This window comes from Macrobrachium nipponense, chromosome 14, assembly GCF_015104395.2.
Source record: "Macrobrachium nipponense isolate FS-2020 chromosome 14, ASM1510439v2, whole genome shotgun sequence".
NCBI lineage: Eukaryota > Metazoa > Arthropoda > Malacostraca > Decapoda > Palaemonidae > Macrobrachium > Macrobrachium nipponense.
In genome coordinates, this window is record NC_087207.1 from 95,079,962 (window position 1) to 95,096,424 (window position 16,463).

The following is a 16,463-nucleotide window of genomic DNA, read 5'->3' on the forward strand; positions in this document are numbered from 1 at the left end:
CCCTCGTTTCAATAATTGGAGAGAACTCCTAACTGGGAACGTAACCTACCTTCCATAGTTCCTTTGTCTGTCATCTCTGAAGCTAACTGAAAAATCAATTATCAAAACTCCCGCTATTACAAAAAATATAATCTTTATTTCCCAAAATAGCTAACATGAAAATGGAATAAAAATGAGTTAAAAGAACATTCCAAAAATCGTTAAACTACCATTACTCTTCCCGAAATCATATTTAAGTAAGTACCCACTCTTATCTATTCCTCTCCGGCTTTTCTTAGTCTTTATCAATACAAGTCAGCACAAGTCTAGAGAATCCATTTTTTAAATGGTGACCTTTAATCCATCTGAAATGAGAATATAATTATCAAACAATGAAATGTTAAAGTTCATCAATAAATGGGTGTCGCATCACACTTCCCTTTCTCTAGAAACTGAACTCAATGTCACTACATAAAAGGTATAATTTTTCAAAGTCTTTTTCACTTTACCTTTTCCGATGGATCTAGCGCCTCCTCGGATCGCCACAGTGTCTTGTGACCACTACGATAGTTTGTCGTCTAATTCTCCGTTAATTCACATACTAGAGATGATATCCCATTCACTAGTTCTAACGATCGTGCATATGTACTAAGCCCACCAACAGACGTCTGGTTACACATACGCTACAGAACACACGAACGCATGCATGCTAGTCTATTCGTGTTTTCCACTTTCCCATGTACACGTTTTTAACTGGCGCACTACGCGGTGACCTGAAGTGACCTTTCCTTGCGGTTTACCTCATATCTCTGGAATGCGATCACATCTCGTCTTCCCGCGACTGGCGTGTTTTCGAGTTGTCTCATCTCAGCATCTTGAGGAATCCACAGTTTTGCATCTGTCTCTAACGAGCAAGTGCTAAGGTTATTAACCTCATTTATTTTAATATATATCTATTTATTCCTCTGACCAGTGCCTTAAGAAATTACTATGCATTTTTTTTCTAAGAGCTAAAGTAAATAACACTTATTTTACTTACAGTAACCAAATATTTTTTTTACTTTAACGTTTTTTGGTTACTTACAGGTACCAAAAATGTTGAATGAACATACGATTTATACAAAGCAAGTTTGAAGACAACTGTTAGAATGATTAAACGACTCGATTGTTCGATATTAACTGATATAAATGTTCCAAAAACGACATTTTCATTCAGAAAACACGAAGTGCAAGAAACTTCGAAAGAAGTGTGAATGGTTTTGGGCCCTTCGTCCATTCTCCATTTTCCGCTCCTATTGTCGAAAAGGAAAGAAATATAGCTACAAGTCCTCCAGCTCCTTCCAGGCCGTTTGATGAAGGACGACTGCAAATGGCAGCGGTAATAGCAGCCAAACACTCCAGGAGGAATCGTCAGAGACTTTCATGATTCCCGGGAAAGGGAAAAGGGAAACTGTTATTCTTCTGTCAGTGAAGCCAATAGCAGCAGTTTCCCCGCCCACTTGGGTGTTTGATGAGTTATTTCTCTATTACAATTCCCTTTCTTTGGCTCATAATGAGAGAGAGAGAGAGAGAGAGAGAGAGAGAGAGAGAGAGAGAGAGAGAGAGAGAGAGACCTGGGCAAATGAAAGTGGCGTTAGCATCTTCAGAATTTTCTGAGCGGTGAATTTGTCCGTGGATTGATGCCCGAAATTTGTCTGTGTGTGTGTGGTGTGTGTGTGCACGTTCTATAATGTAATGTTAAGTCCTCTAAATACGTTGCAGTAATCGAAAAAAAATATATGTGCTCAATGAAAGTGCATTTACATAGTTTTTGCAGTTTGGTTCAAATATAATTTGTTCTATCATATTTATTACTGTTTTTCAATAGACATTCAATATATCGATGCTATCTTTTGTCATTCTTTTATATTTATATTATTATGGACCGTCTCAATCATTCAATATATACTAGTTCCCCAAGTAGACTAGAAAGGCACAAGGCCGTCTTGCGACATTCAGACCTCCAGCGGCCTGAGTGACAATTATGACGGTGGAAATAGGTTATATTTTCCCGAATTAACGACCACTCCCATGGCCATACTGCAGGTCTCATTCATCTATTAATAAAAAAAAAAATAGAAAATGGGATTAATTTATATCCAGGTTCATTTTTTCTGGGTCTCTGCAATATTCTGTAAAGATTACCAGAAAGAGAAATGATTCGAAAATCTCTGAAAAGATAAATAGTATATATTTCAAAAGTAATAGAACAGAGAGTGGAGGTGATGCAACAGATAGAAAGTGGATGATGCAATGTGGTTTACTGCAGTTTCTCTTTTGATGGAATACTCTACATGCAAGGAGAATTTTCACTGCCTGTAAACAAAAATTCGATTACGGCATACTTCCCTTTAGTGCTTCCGGAGGTAAAAGAAAGAGAGAAAAAAAATGAAAAGGCGCAACCCAAAAATATCTCTCGTTTACTTAAAATTTTTCGAAAGATTTACTTTTTTTCGAAATATTGCGATAGTCAGCCTTCCACTAACTGCTGCACTATAAGCTAATTCTCTTAAAGATTTTCCAGACTGTTCAGAATTGCATTGGAAGAGGTTAGGATTAATCTGGGCATTTCTCTTCGGAGGCGGCCTGAAAATTGTCGATAACTCATCTTGGTGAAGCCATGCAAGTTTAAAATGACTTAGTTTAGAATGAAGTATTCCTGATCCTCAGCTGTGATCTATGCAACAGTGAAAGTTGCATTTCCTCTAGATTTATTATTTTTTTTATTCTCTTAAATTAACCGAGCTGACTCGTCGTGGTAGATGGCTAACTTCACCTTCAGTATGTGTGATGAAACTGTGTATCAGTTGCTTTAATTAGGCAAACGTTTGGAGGTTTACGTTTTCAAGTACGTGGGATGAGCTGTGGTCAATGGATCTAGACTCGCTAGAGAATTGGAAGAGATGTAAAGGAAAAGCAAAATGATTTGATCTTGGTATCCAGACAACGCCTGAATATAGTTATGAATATCTTTTAGTGGAAAGTTTCATTGTTCAGTTTTAGGTCCCGAAGAGGGACGAAATGGCAATCAATATAAATAAAGAAAACGTCCTCCGCTTACCGACCCTAGTAGTTCCCTGGATATTTCAAAGGAAGGAAGAAGAGAGAGAAATTTAACACAATTTCTCGCCCTAACTCAAATACCTGAAACTGTAATTCACATACTTAATTATCAGTTGTACACCGAATACGAAATTACGGTGAAATTAGTCTTATCTTGCCGGTCGTACTTACTGCAAGTGACACAGGTTTTTGAAAAATGGATAAGAATTTGGTACCGGCCACTTTGTTTGCTTTTCCCTTTTTTTCTTTCATTTATAGAACTACATTATTCTGAAATTAAGTTTTGAAATGTGTAATTTACCCTCCTAAAGAAATTGTTATTAATTTAGGTGCGTTTCCCTAGAGTGTATCATGGACAATTAATTTATTTCCACATTTGAATGAAAAAATGTTTTTGTTTTCTGATGAAATTACCTACTTGTAAATTATTTTATAATTTACTAAAGTGTCCTGGTAACCTAGAACACTCAGGAACTGTCAACCCTGGATTCGATTTGTTCGTTCTCAATTTTATTGTTCTGTTCACATGCAATTAGCGTCTTCCTCCTCCCTATCTCCTCATTTTGCGTGAAATTAATGAAGAAACACTAAATGATCGGGACTGTATGAAACTCGACAGAGAGAGAGAGGCTTTAAGTATTTACCGATACTTCCACTTTCCAAATCAAGTGATATTGATATTCATTCAGGTCATCTGATTAATACAACTCAGCAGACTAATATACATAAAACCATGGGGCTTATTTGGCATTCAAGATGTTAAACAGTCCTTCCCCCAGATATAAAGCAAAGAAAGAAAGAAAGGAATAAAGAGGGAGGGAGGGAAAGAAAGAACGAGAGACCTCAAATCATTGCCTTAATGAATTAAACGGATATTCTCGCGGTTTCTGTTGAGTTTCTCATTATTTTGTTTATATATTTTAAGTTTTATTGTCAACGCATTGGTGCTTTTTCGTACGTGCTAATTTCGGGTTTGAAACCTTTTCTTTTATTAGCATAATTTTTGTAACATTCTCAGTAAAATCCCATAATACTTTAATTGTCTTAAATCTAGTGGTATAAAATGTTAAAATACAATTATTTATTTCAAATGTGATTTTGCACAGCAAATGACCAACCACTGATTTTTTCATAGGAGGATGATATCGCAGAATGTCTTTCAATATAAAGGAGAAATAAAGTTAACGTTTTTTGTTTGTGAAACCATTGTTAGCCGAGACCCTAGTTCACGCCCCCCCCCCCCCCCCCCCCCCCCCCCCCCGCCTCTCTCTCTCTCTCTCTCTCTCGTCTCTCTCTCTCTCTCTCTCTCTTCTTCACCAAGCTTTCATATTTATACCCAGAATTAAATTAATTTGGACAATGAGAATTCTCATCCAGGTAGGCCAGAAAGGATCTCTCTCTCTCTCTCTCTCGTCCGCTGCTCTCTCTCTCTCTCTCTCTTAATCCAGCGGTTATATTACCCTTCTAGCTCATAAAAACAGGTCCGGCCGTGTTTATGGGGAAGGAACAGATGTCTACAAACAAAAGAAAGAATTCTCTTTGCTTTTCCTTCTTCGAGATAGACAGCCTTGTCATTCTTGTAACTCTTCTCATTAGAAAGTAAGAATATCTCTTCTGAAAAGGAAAACTTTTTTTTTCTTGTTTTTCTTTCCTGAAGAGTGAATTCAAATTGTTTGTCAGAGAACTTACAAATGTAAGTGACTTATTCATGCCGTATAATATTCAATCATTCCCTTTCACGAGAGAGAGAGAGAGAGTAAAACTTTCTGTTTATTTTCATCCCTTTGATTTGTACGTTTGAGCTACTTGGGAACGGATAGAACTTACTCTGAGGAATGCTAACCGACTCGTAATAATAAACAATGCATTTTGAATATTAATGTTTAAATACATACGTACGAGATATAGAGCGTCTTTGTACGTTGATAACTGGTTAAGTATATCTTAGTTTTAATCAGACCAATGAGCTGCTGATTAACAGGTCTTCTAGGGCTGCCACTAAGGATTAGATATTTTGAACGTGGCTGGGAACCAATTGGGACCTACAGCTCATTGTGGGATCCGAACCACATTACAACGAGAAAATTAATTTCTATCACCAGAAATAAATTCCTCTGATTACGCGTTGGCCGAGTCGAGAATACGAACGTCGGACACCACCGGATTGGTAGCCGAGTGCGAAAGCCACATGTCCAACGAGGAACTTTGATAAAACTGGTAATTTTCCTTTGGTTCTCTACTGATAAACCTTAGCAGTTTTCTCAGAGGTTAAAGGTAGTTTTCCACAGTTTTGTTTTGTTTAATGGTTCTCTATAGAGACAATTTCCATTAGTTCCTAATTAAGTTTGGTTATGAAATGTCTTATCCAATTATAGGGGTGAATAATTTTTTCGACATATGAGGCTAAGAGAGAGAGAGAGAGAGAGAGAGAGAGAGGGAGAGAGAGAGAGAGAGAGAGAGAGGCTCAGCTTTTATTACACGCAAGCTGTTTGAATGTCGTTCATTGTTTTAAATTTCATTTGACACAATAAAACAACAAATAAAATTTATTAGTGTGAGCAACTGAATAAATCTGACACAAGCTTCTTTCATTGTGTACCACAAAAATAAGAGGTCTTAATTGCCTGCCTCTTACGATACTCGTCAAATCGTTAAGATTCCTCTCAATAACATTATGTAATTTATTTTAAAAAGCCCCACTAACCCATCCTTACTGATCCAAAGCATTGGCTTTCCCCTGAATAATAAGTCTTTGTATCTCCTTCGAATGCGACAGACCGTCAACAATACCATACTGCGACGAATGTCATTAGCGTCGAAGGCTATAGATTGCTATTCTTCCGAAGAAGACCGTCTTTGTGGATTGCTTTGTAGTGCATGGATTTTTCATTCCTAATTTGATGAATTGGAGTGGGCTATCTTTTCCCCATTCTGAGAAGACGGCCTTCAAAGATATTCATACTATTCAGAGCCTTTAATTAGCTCATCTTTTGAGGATGTTTGGTTTGAAAATGTGACAGCACAGACAAGAAGTGCGATGTTATAGGGTATAAAAAACTGAGACACTGGCTGGAAAATCCAAATACTTAAAGAAAAAAAAGGGGAAGGGGGCTATGCAGTTCGTCAAAACAAAACAGGAACGATTTTTCAGGTCTTCTTAAAAGATAAACTCTGTTCATATGGAACAAGCCCTCGGGGCCCATTACTTAGAATTATTATTATCCACTCGTCTCCACTGGGTTTCAGATATTGCTCCAGCACTCTGCTCTCGATTGGCGTAGTCCTCAATGCTTAGTAGTCCTTTCCCTCCCTCCTTTCGTGCTATGTATAATCTGTCTGTATATGGTCTTGGGTGTAGTGCTTTGTGTATTGTCCCATATGTTTCCCTAGTTTTTGTAGTCTATGCTGCGGAGTTCAGCCTTCGTCCACTCCACTACACCTGCGCTGTATCTTATTACTGGTACTGTCCATGTGGTTTATGGCTTTCCATCATATTTCTGGTGCAGAATTTTGGCTAGAGTCTGCATATAATCTTTCCTGATCATGTTCTTCATCTCATTGTGTTTTATATCTCCTTCTATTCCCAGGTATTTGTATAGTGTCTCATATATGTGTTTGATGCTATTCCCATCTGGTAGCTTTATCCTCAGTCCTTGTCACTTAGTCTTTTTGTATGTTGCCCAAGGCACATTTTTCTATTCCAAACTCCATCCTGATATCTCTAGATACAAATCCTTATAGTCTATTTCCTTGATGTTCTTGCCATCCAGCATGATGTCGTCCTCTAGGTAGTGTTTAGCCTTTCACTGATGATACTTGTTAGTAACTTCCAAATTACTGGCAGGCAGTTGATAAGCCTGTAGTTACATGCTTCTTGTCTTTCTGTACTCCGGATGTTCTCCATGTGGTCATCCATTTTGGCACATGGTGGTTTGTGATACAATGCTGGAGTTGTTCTGCTATTCGTGGGTGTAGGGATTGATGTTATTATTATTATTATTATTATTATTATTATTATTATTATTATTATTATTATTATTTTTCAGAAGACGGTCCCTATTCACAAGGAAAAAGCTACAAGAGGAGCCATTGACTTGAAATTCAAGCTTCCAGATTTATTGAACTGCTTCCACTGGGCTTCCGTTCTGAACTCGTTTTTTTTCTCTTTTTCGCCAATTTTCAGTGATCTCGATAGACGAACCCATCTCTGCGGGATATTTCAATAATTCAATTATTTCATCGATGCGGAATGAATACATGATGCATTGTTTCTACGGACAATATTCATCCTGAAATATTATTGCATCTATATTTTTAGATAGTTTTTATTTTATACTTGAGAAGTCCTTATTACAGATATGTGGATATATACGGTAAGTGTGTATATACTGAATCTTTTGCTAACTTTTATGAAAGTAATTTAACAGATCATTTTGTATTTTATTCTTATTATAAATGTCTTTTTTTATATGCTCATTCTATTGCTTTCATTTACATATTCTTTTTCCGTTTATGATATCAGATTAAAATATTAAAAAAATTCATACAGATGAGATGCTGACATGAACCACAGAACCACTGGCTCTTTTGTTCTTGGAATAAAAAAAAAACTCGGAACTTCTGTGTTTCCTGGTTCCTTCATCTGTTTTTTTTAGTTTTCTGGGAAAGAAAATCATTGTGCTGGCTTTGTATATCCTTCCGTACTATTTTTCTGTCCAGCCTCAGATCTTAGAAAGTTCCTGAGGCTAGAGGGCTGCAAACTGGTTATGATTGATCATCCAATCCACCCACCGATCATCAGCATAACCAAATTGCAGCCCTTTAGTCTTAGTTATTATTTTATTTAATGTTTAAAGTTAGCCATAATCTTGCGTCTGGCAACGATATAGGGCAGGCCACCGCCTGGGCCATGGTTTAAACTTTCATGGGGTGCGGCTCATACAGCTTATAACTAAGATCACCAAAAGATAGATCTATTGCCGGTGGCCTTGATTATACGATGTGCAGGAAAGTAGATTATGCCTCAGGAACTTTGGCGCCTTTTGTACTTATTTTTCAAAGGACCCATTTTGTCATCGCCTTTAAAAAAGAAGCTATTAGCTGTAGTATTTAATCTTCTCGCTTTCTCTCTCCCCATAAAGCAGCGGTCTTGGGGTTGATATCTTTAACAAAAATCCTTTGAATTAATTTTGTTGCTACCTTACTTGGTCATGATAGGTTATTTTTAACATTTCTTGACCCAAATAATTACTGTTTGGTCGCAGTACTTTTTACGAAAATCAAGCACTGTTTGTTCATAGTACTTCTGACGGAAAAGAAGCACTATTTGGTCATAGTACTCCTGACTGAAAAAATCAGTACCATTAGGTCATAGTGCTTCTGGCAAAACGAAGCCGTTTTATTGGACTGGTCGAATTAGCCGCGTTCCAGTGAGGAGATATTCGACAGAGCGTGATGGCTCCGATATGCAATCAAGTTCTGTATCGTTCAACATTTTCTCCCTGAGTATATCTCGTTTCCTTTTATTTATTAGCTTTTTATATCATCTGGAATCATGTCAAAAAAACCTTATACACCAACGCGTTCACAGTTTTGTGTATATATACATTATATATATAAATATATATATATATATATATATATATATATATAATATAATATATATATATATATATATATATATATATATACATATATATATATATATATATATATATATATTATATATATATATATATATATATATATATATATATTTAAATAATAATTGGATCACTGCTGATTCGGGAAGTTTGGTAAAACTCGCCGTTATGCTGGGCAATAAGCCTCTCCAGATAAAAGCTTCAAGTACAGCGGTACTCAGGTTCCAACTTCCGTTATAACTTGTGTGATTCAGTGGTAGCGCTCTTGTCTTTCAATTGAAAGACCTGGGTTTGATCCCAATTTGATTTAGAAATTATATATACGATGTGTGTATGTGTGCGCTTAGGTGCGAGTCGGGCAAGTTATGAAAATACTTTTAAGAGGTTTTAGAATAAAATGTAAAAATGTTTTTGATATGTATATGCTATGACAGAAAAGACAGTCTTACTCGATCATCAGATAATCCATCTACACACCGAATCATTTCAATCAATATGGAACAAAATTCTCTGTTAAGCTCATCATAAGCTAGAACTATAACTTAACAAAACTCACATCTTATTATAGAATTTTAAATTGAAATGCCTTCTCTGATTTTGTTGGACCGGATTTACACCAATCCTCGACGACGCACCAATTTTGAAATGATTTTCCCGAATAAGGACTTTCGAACTCTCTGTTTGCTATTCCTCGAAAGTTCTTTAGTTCCACAACTATTCTCCCCATAAAGAGAAATTGCCATTAAGTAAATTGCCAAAATATATGGAAGTTAAAACAATGCGGAAACTCGATGTTTCCTTTTACTGGCGATAAAGTGGAAACTTTCGGAGTTTCTTCAGTTGATTTTCTAGATGGGTGAGACGGTTCTGGAGACAAGGGGTTTGGATGAAAGTCTATGTAGGGTGCCTAGTTTCTCCTTCTAGAAAAGTTAATTTCTTTTTCATACATGGATCAGACGGTTTTAGAGCAAGGGGTTTGGGTGAAGATATAAACTGGGGTTCTAGCTCACCCATCTAGAAATAACTAACGGGTTTGTCGAACTGTCTGTTGTACGACAAAAGAAACTTCGAAGGGAACAATGCCTAGAAGCATCCAGAATCAGTCTTGATATACCCATAATATATATTTCATCTCTCTCTCTCTCTCTCTCTCTCTCTCTCTCTCTCTCTCTCTCTCTCTCTCTCACATCTTGCGAACGCATTTAATCGGAATGGTTTACGTGATGACATCTCCGAAAAGTCTTGATTTTTGCAGAAACGCAAAGCGTTTTCATTACACCTGGAAAGGTTTCCTTCTGTAATACTGAGTTATTTCTGGGCGGAAGGTTGATTAACACTACCTGTAATATCTCTGCGAGGAAGGGGCTTCGTCACATCATTTTTCATGGTTTGGAACCGAGAATTCGCTCTGTTTTGCGCTAATTTCTCGATATTCTTTGCAGGAGACTTAGACTTTCGGATTCTTACGAATCAGTTTGTGCCTCAAATTGGCTGAAATTTTTCTTTTGAAGAAATTCTTTGCGTCTATTAAACAACATTACCGAGACATCCTAGTTTGGAAATCACATTCACAGAAGCATCTACAGTGATGGTAGAGGCTAGGTTTTGACATCGTTATTTGACATTTTACTAAAATTTGTATTTATTTATGTACTTCTTTGTTTACTCATCTATTTTTCTAATAACAGATCTCTTCCTTCTGATTTTTCCCAGTACATTCAGTTACTTCTTTCGAACGAGCACCATATTTTTTGGAAGCTTGAATTTCAAGACAATGACCCCTTTGGTAGGGTTGTTGTATTTCAATAAGGATTACCTTCTGAATAATAATAATAATAATAATAATAATAATAATAATAATAATAATAATAATAATAATAATAATAATAATAATTAATAATTAATAATTAATCATTCATGTGATCCCAGAAACGGCGCACATAGTAAGAAAAGTGATGGACTGCTAAGGAGGCAGGATGCAACCCGGAACCCCACACTGTGAATACCACCCTGTCGAATTGGAGGACTGTGATAGAAAAAAAAAATAAAATGAATAAAAAATGCCACGTTCACAAATGAATCATGCTAAGATACTCTGGGTACAAATCATTCACTGGGTATCCTGAATTTCAATCTCCCGCTGGTTATCTTTCCTTTAGATCGTTTCACGGATATCCGGAATCTAAACCATCCCATTTGTATCTGGCATTGAAGTTATGCCATAAATATCCGGAATTCATACAACGCATTAACTATTCGGAATTCAAAGGGCAGTCGACTGTAATTGCAGAGGATTCTCTCTCTCTCTCTCTCTCTCTCTCTCTCTCTCTCTCTCTCTCTCACTTTAATGTTATTTTTTTTATACGCGGCTGTGTGGGCTTGTCGTTTCAAGTCCATGAAACTATTGTACCTCTTCTTCGGTGTCATAGAAACAAATCTGTCGTAACTTAACTTTCAAATTCTGGCCATGTCCTTACATGGAAGGTCGCTCTTAGTTTTCTGCAAAAGTAAACTATTGAGATGACTTTGTCTGTCCGTCCGTACTTTTCTGTGCACCCTCCGGTCTCAAAATTAAAAACTACTGAGGCTAGAGGGCTGCACATTGGTTAACTGATTAGCCACCTTACAGTCATCAAACGAACGAAATTGCAGCTCTCTAGCCTCAGTAGTTGTTATTTGTATTTTAAGTTCAAGTTAGCTGTGATCGTTCGTCTGACACCGCAACAACACAGTCCACCACGGCCGGGTGAGTCTGTTTTATTGGCCGTGACTGAATTTAAAAACAGCATTATATACTGTACATAAACCGAAATTTTTGTTATCAAATAACATGAAATTCCTTTGCTTAATCCGTGTTACATATAACACAGAGCTTAACTCTTGTTTTATTCAGAACTAAATAAATAACCACTTTCCTTTAGAAAAGAAGAAAAAAAACAATAAAAAAATACACGAACTTGTCTAAACAATTCAGTGGTGCAGTTTTGTGTATAAAAAAGGGAAGTCAGTCAGTCCCTCTTGATGAAAGTAGGAACCGTAGTGAACCGAGCGATTTGATAAAGTGGGAATGGGAATATGGCTGTTCCAGGGCATCGTCGATGAAAGGTAACCGAGAATTGCTTCCAAATTCTCGTTTGAAATTCTTCGTGATCAGTTAACGATGCGAGAGTGAGGAATTTCGCAGATCAGACTCGTATTGATTGCAATGCTTTTGTCCTGGGGCAGAAAATTAGATATCAATACGAGAGAGAGAGAGAGAGAGAGAGAGAGAGTCCTTGTTAGACTTGTGACTGAAATTGGTTTATTACTGTTCATAGACAGCAAAAATAGATTCATATTTCCTTTAACACCCGCGATGTATGTTACACCAAGAAATGCATTATTGTTTACGAAGATGGCTTCTCATTTCCAATTATTCCGTGTTTTAGTGTTTTCTCCCGTATTATTTATTCTTATAGTTTGCCTTAAAGATGAAAAACAAATACGTTGGCAAGTGAATGAAATACGCATATTTAACATATGATAACCTACATATACATTTTTTCCATGAATGTATTTTTGTAATACTAAAAAAAATTTTAATGTTTCATCTTAGACATCAAGAGGTATCAGAATGTAATTGCGTATGTAAATGGACCACTAAAATGTTAAAATAATGTTTCATTTTCTTTATGTTTTGAAATTCTTTCAACTCTTGAATTTTAAAATATTTTCCATAACGGTTTTTCTTTTGAATTTAGTTATTTGGCAACATTGTTGTGTGAAGTTACTCAGTAATTATTTTCCTTTAATTTTATTTTCGTTCTTCACTGGAAAACATTGACAACATACTGCATAAAGCATTTAACCTTTTGAGAAGGAGTTTTCGTGAACAAGGAAATCATTGAGCAAAAATCAGTTATATTTTTTGACTAAGGCAGATTATAGTATTTAGGAGTCTCTTTGTAAGCGTTCTGTAGACTTTCGGAGTCTCTCTCTCTCTCTCTCTCTCTCTCTCTCTCTCTCTCTCTCTCTCTCTCTCTCTCCAGGTGTCAAAATGTTTCCAGGTTAGAGTCCCAAGTCAGAACTGGTGATATGTCGGAACTCCGTCTCCCGGTCTTGATGTCTCTTTTGTTTTGTCCTAAACGATGAAAGTACGTGAGTTTTTTCGGTCGAGATAGGATTGGAAAAGAGGAAGAAAACAGAAAAGCTTAAACAAGTAAAATATGCACCGAATTTCTTCGGAGCCATTGAGTTATCTGTACAGCATATAATCCAGACCACGAAAATAGATTTATCTTGTGGTGGTCTCGGTATCATGTTGTATGATTGGAGGGTGGATGTTGATCAGCAATCAGCATACCAATTTGCAGCCCTCTAGCCTCAGTAGTTTTTAAGATTTTAGGTCGGACAGAAAAATGCGGACGGACAGACAAAGCCATCTCAAAATTTTTCTTTGACAGAAAACTGAAAATGGTGAAATCTCTATAGCATGAGAGCTCTCTGGGAAGAAATCCAGGAATCCTCATCTCACATGGTGAAATCCTTCCAAAAATTCTCTCAATTCTTCTTTCTCTCATCACAGCAAATCATTTATTACCCTTCTTTCCGTTAGGACATGCAAATGAGATTTCACTTTACTCAGAGGGGCCAACGGACGCACTGAGAGAAGACAAACGACCCACTTATTCTCACAAAGCAGGGTTGGTCTTCCTCTTGAAAGGTCTATAATACAGTGACGCTGGCTGCCTGGGTACTTATGGCAGTTCGCCGCTTTGTTTAATGAAGAAGGAAGTAATGGATATCAATGAACGGCCACAGTGGGGAAAACTTTCCAAAGTGAGGAATGAAGGAAGTTTTATACAGTTGTTTGTGATGATACGTTTATGAGAGTCAGGTGAAGAATGTCATTGATAGTGCTTTGTCTGTCCGTCCGCGCTTTTCTGTCCACCCTCAGATCTTAAGAACTACTGAGGCTAGAAGGGCCTGGCAAATTGTAATATTTGATCATCCAACCCTCATATCAATCAGAAACATTAACCAAAGTCCCAGCTCTCTAATATCAGTAATTTATATTTAAATTCAAGCTTTAAAATTAGAACGCCCTGATTCATTCGCCATGGCAACGCTATAGGACAGGCGATGCCGGGCCATGACTGAAAATTTTATGAGGTGTGGCTCATACAGCATTATTTGCTGTACCAAAAAAAAAAAAAAAAAAAAAAAAAAACTTTCGTGCATTTTTTTACTTGTTTATCCAACAAATAAGACTTGAGTATTTGGAACAAATGTTTATAGGTACTATACTAGTAGATTCACATCAACCGTGCATTTGATGTCTAGGCCATTCCCTTACGACGCTCCTGATTGGCTGTTGATAAGCCAGTCACAGGGCTGGAAACTCAGTATCTCTCGAGATTTCATATAGGCAGGATGAATGTTCCACATCTCTTTAGGGATACGTCTTTGAAAAGTACATACATCCTGCCTATGTGAACTCTCTCGAAAGACTGAGAGTTTCCAGCCCTGTGATTGGCATATCAACAGCCAATCGGGAGTGTCGTAAGGGACTGGCCTAGACATCAGATGCATGGTTGATGTGAATCTAATATATGGTAGAGCTTCTTTTAAGATCTGCAAATGCCGTCGCTCAGTGCAGCTGCTCCTCTATAATTATCTTAGATAAATGTTTCTTGGCATTGGAGTAAGGTTGGCGAGGTAATCTGGAAATACGCCTTTCTCTGGAAGGGCGCATTTTCCAGATTGCCTCTGAACTTTGTTCTCTAATCGAACAAAGTTCAGAGATTCATTGCTGGATTACTTCGAAGTTCCTGGGAGTTCAAAGGTTGTAACTCAGGCAATTCTTGTGAGGTGTGAAATGGTTCGATAGTTTCGAGATGATAAGTTTGAAGCGATAAAAAGAAAAGCGTAGAAGATTTGTAGCTTAAATGACTCGTCCGTAACTGAATGATCTCAGAGTCTTTTGAAAAACAACTCGTACTGGTTTGGTAGATGTTCGATATCAGGGTTAGGTTATTCCAAGGGGCTTTTAATGATTTAAGAATTGTACGCTGGTTTGTTTATTAGATTTTTATAAACGCTATTCATTTTGGATGCTATGTTCATGCTAATATGAAAATTAAATTGAACTTAAAATTTGGCAATCTTAAAAGACAAATTTAGGGAGTTGATATTGATATTCATTGTTTTAAAGTGACTTGTTGCTAGATCGGTACATTTTTCTTGCCAAGGAATATATATATTTATATATTATATTAATATATATATATATATATATATATATATATAATATATATATATATATATATATATATATATATATATATATATATATATTATATATATAATATATATATATATATATATATATATATATATATATATATATATATATTATATATATATATATATATATATATATATATATATATATATATATATATATATATATATATATATATATATATATGTATATATATATATATATATATATATATATATATATATATATATATATATATATATATAAATAACTGTATTATCTTACTGTCGAGTACATCCAATGGATTCCTTAGAGTGAATTAAGTCAGCGACAAGAATTTGAAAGTAAACAAGAGACTTCAGTCAGGGAAAAGAAGTTTCTTGGAAGCTGATGGAATTTTTGAAAGTGGGAGGGTGGCCCAAAGCACAGACTTTCTTTAAGGTGTAAGAGGTGTTTCCTAGAAATCTTTTCTGAATATGCAAATATCAAAGAATATTTTTTCATTTCTCCTAAAAAATCTTTGTAAAATTTGCTAGTTTTTTGTGCGTGTTTCGGTTTCAATCTTTTAGGTGCGATAACTGGTAGAAAGTTTTCGATCAATTTTTTTTTTTTCATAGACACTGTTTCCTGCCTCTAGCTTCATCGGCTTCATCCAAATCTCATACGTCTATTTTGGAAACGTGTACCTCTGGGCAAAATCGTTTACAATTTAATTTCGAGGTCTAAATTCCGTCGTCTCTCTGTTCATGAATTTCATTCAATGCCTTTTAATGTGAATTTCGTAGTCTCACAAATCAATAGTCTACTCTAAGCTATTCAATTCATGACACAATAATAAGGTTTGATACTCTATGGTCAACAGAATGATTATATATTTTGACCCAATACTCGTCCCCAAATGACTAGTACACCTGATGTACTTAATTTCCAAAACCTCCACCTAAAAACAAGGTTCATTAATTAATTTGGACAAGGAAAATTCTCATTCAAGCATGCAAGAAAGGATCTCTCTCTCTCTCTCTCTCTCTCTCTCTCTCCAGGTGAACAATGGAACTGGAAAATTCCCCTAACATAATCTAGACTTCTGATTTTGGAAAAACGGTTTTGGTTCAGGATTTAAATGACTTTTCCAACGACTTTAAATTATTTAAATCCTCAAATTATTATTATTATTTCTGTATTTGTGCACGAAAGAGCTTGAGAGAAATTTGAGCAAAACTTTTTAAACCTCATTAAAATTTTCAGTTACCTGAGCGGTAATAGGCGTGGAGATAAGCAGATTTTGGCGAGTAATTATAAGGATAAGTCTTCAAGCAAAAACATGTCTGCCCTTGCCTTGAAATAATATACATATATATATATATATATATTTATATATATATATATATATATATATATATATTATATATATATATATATATATATATATATACTACATACACATACATACATGCAACTACGGTGTGTCTCAACTCAGG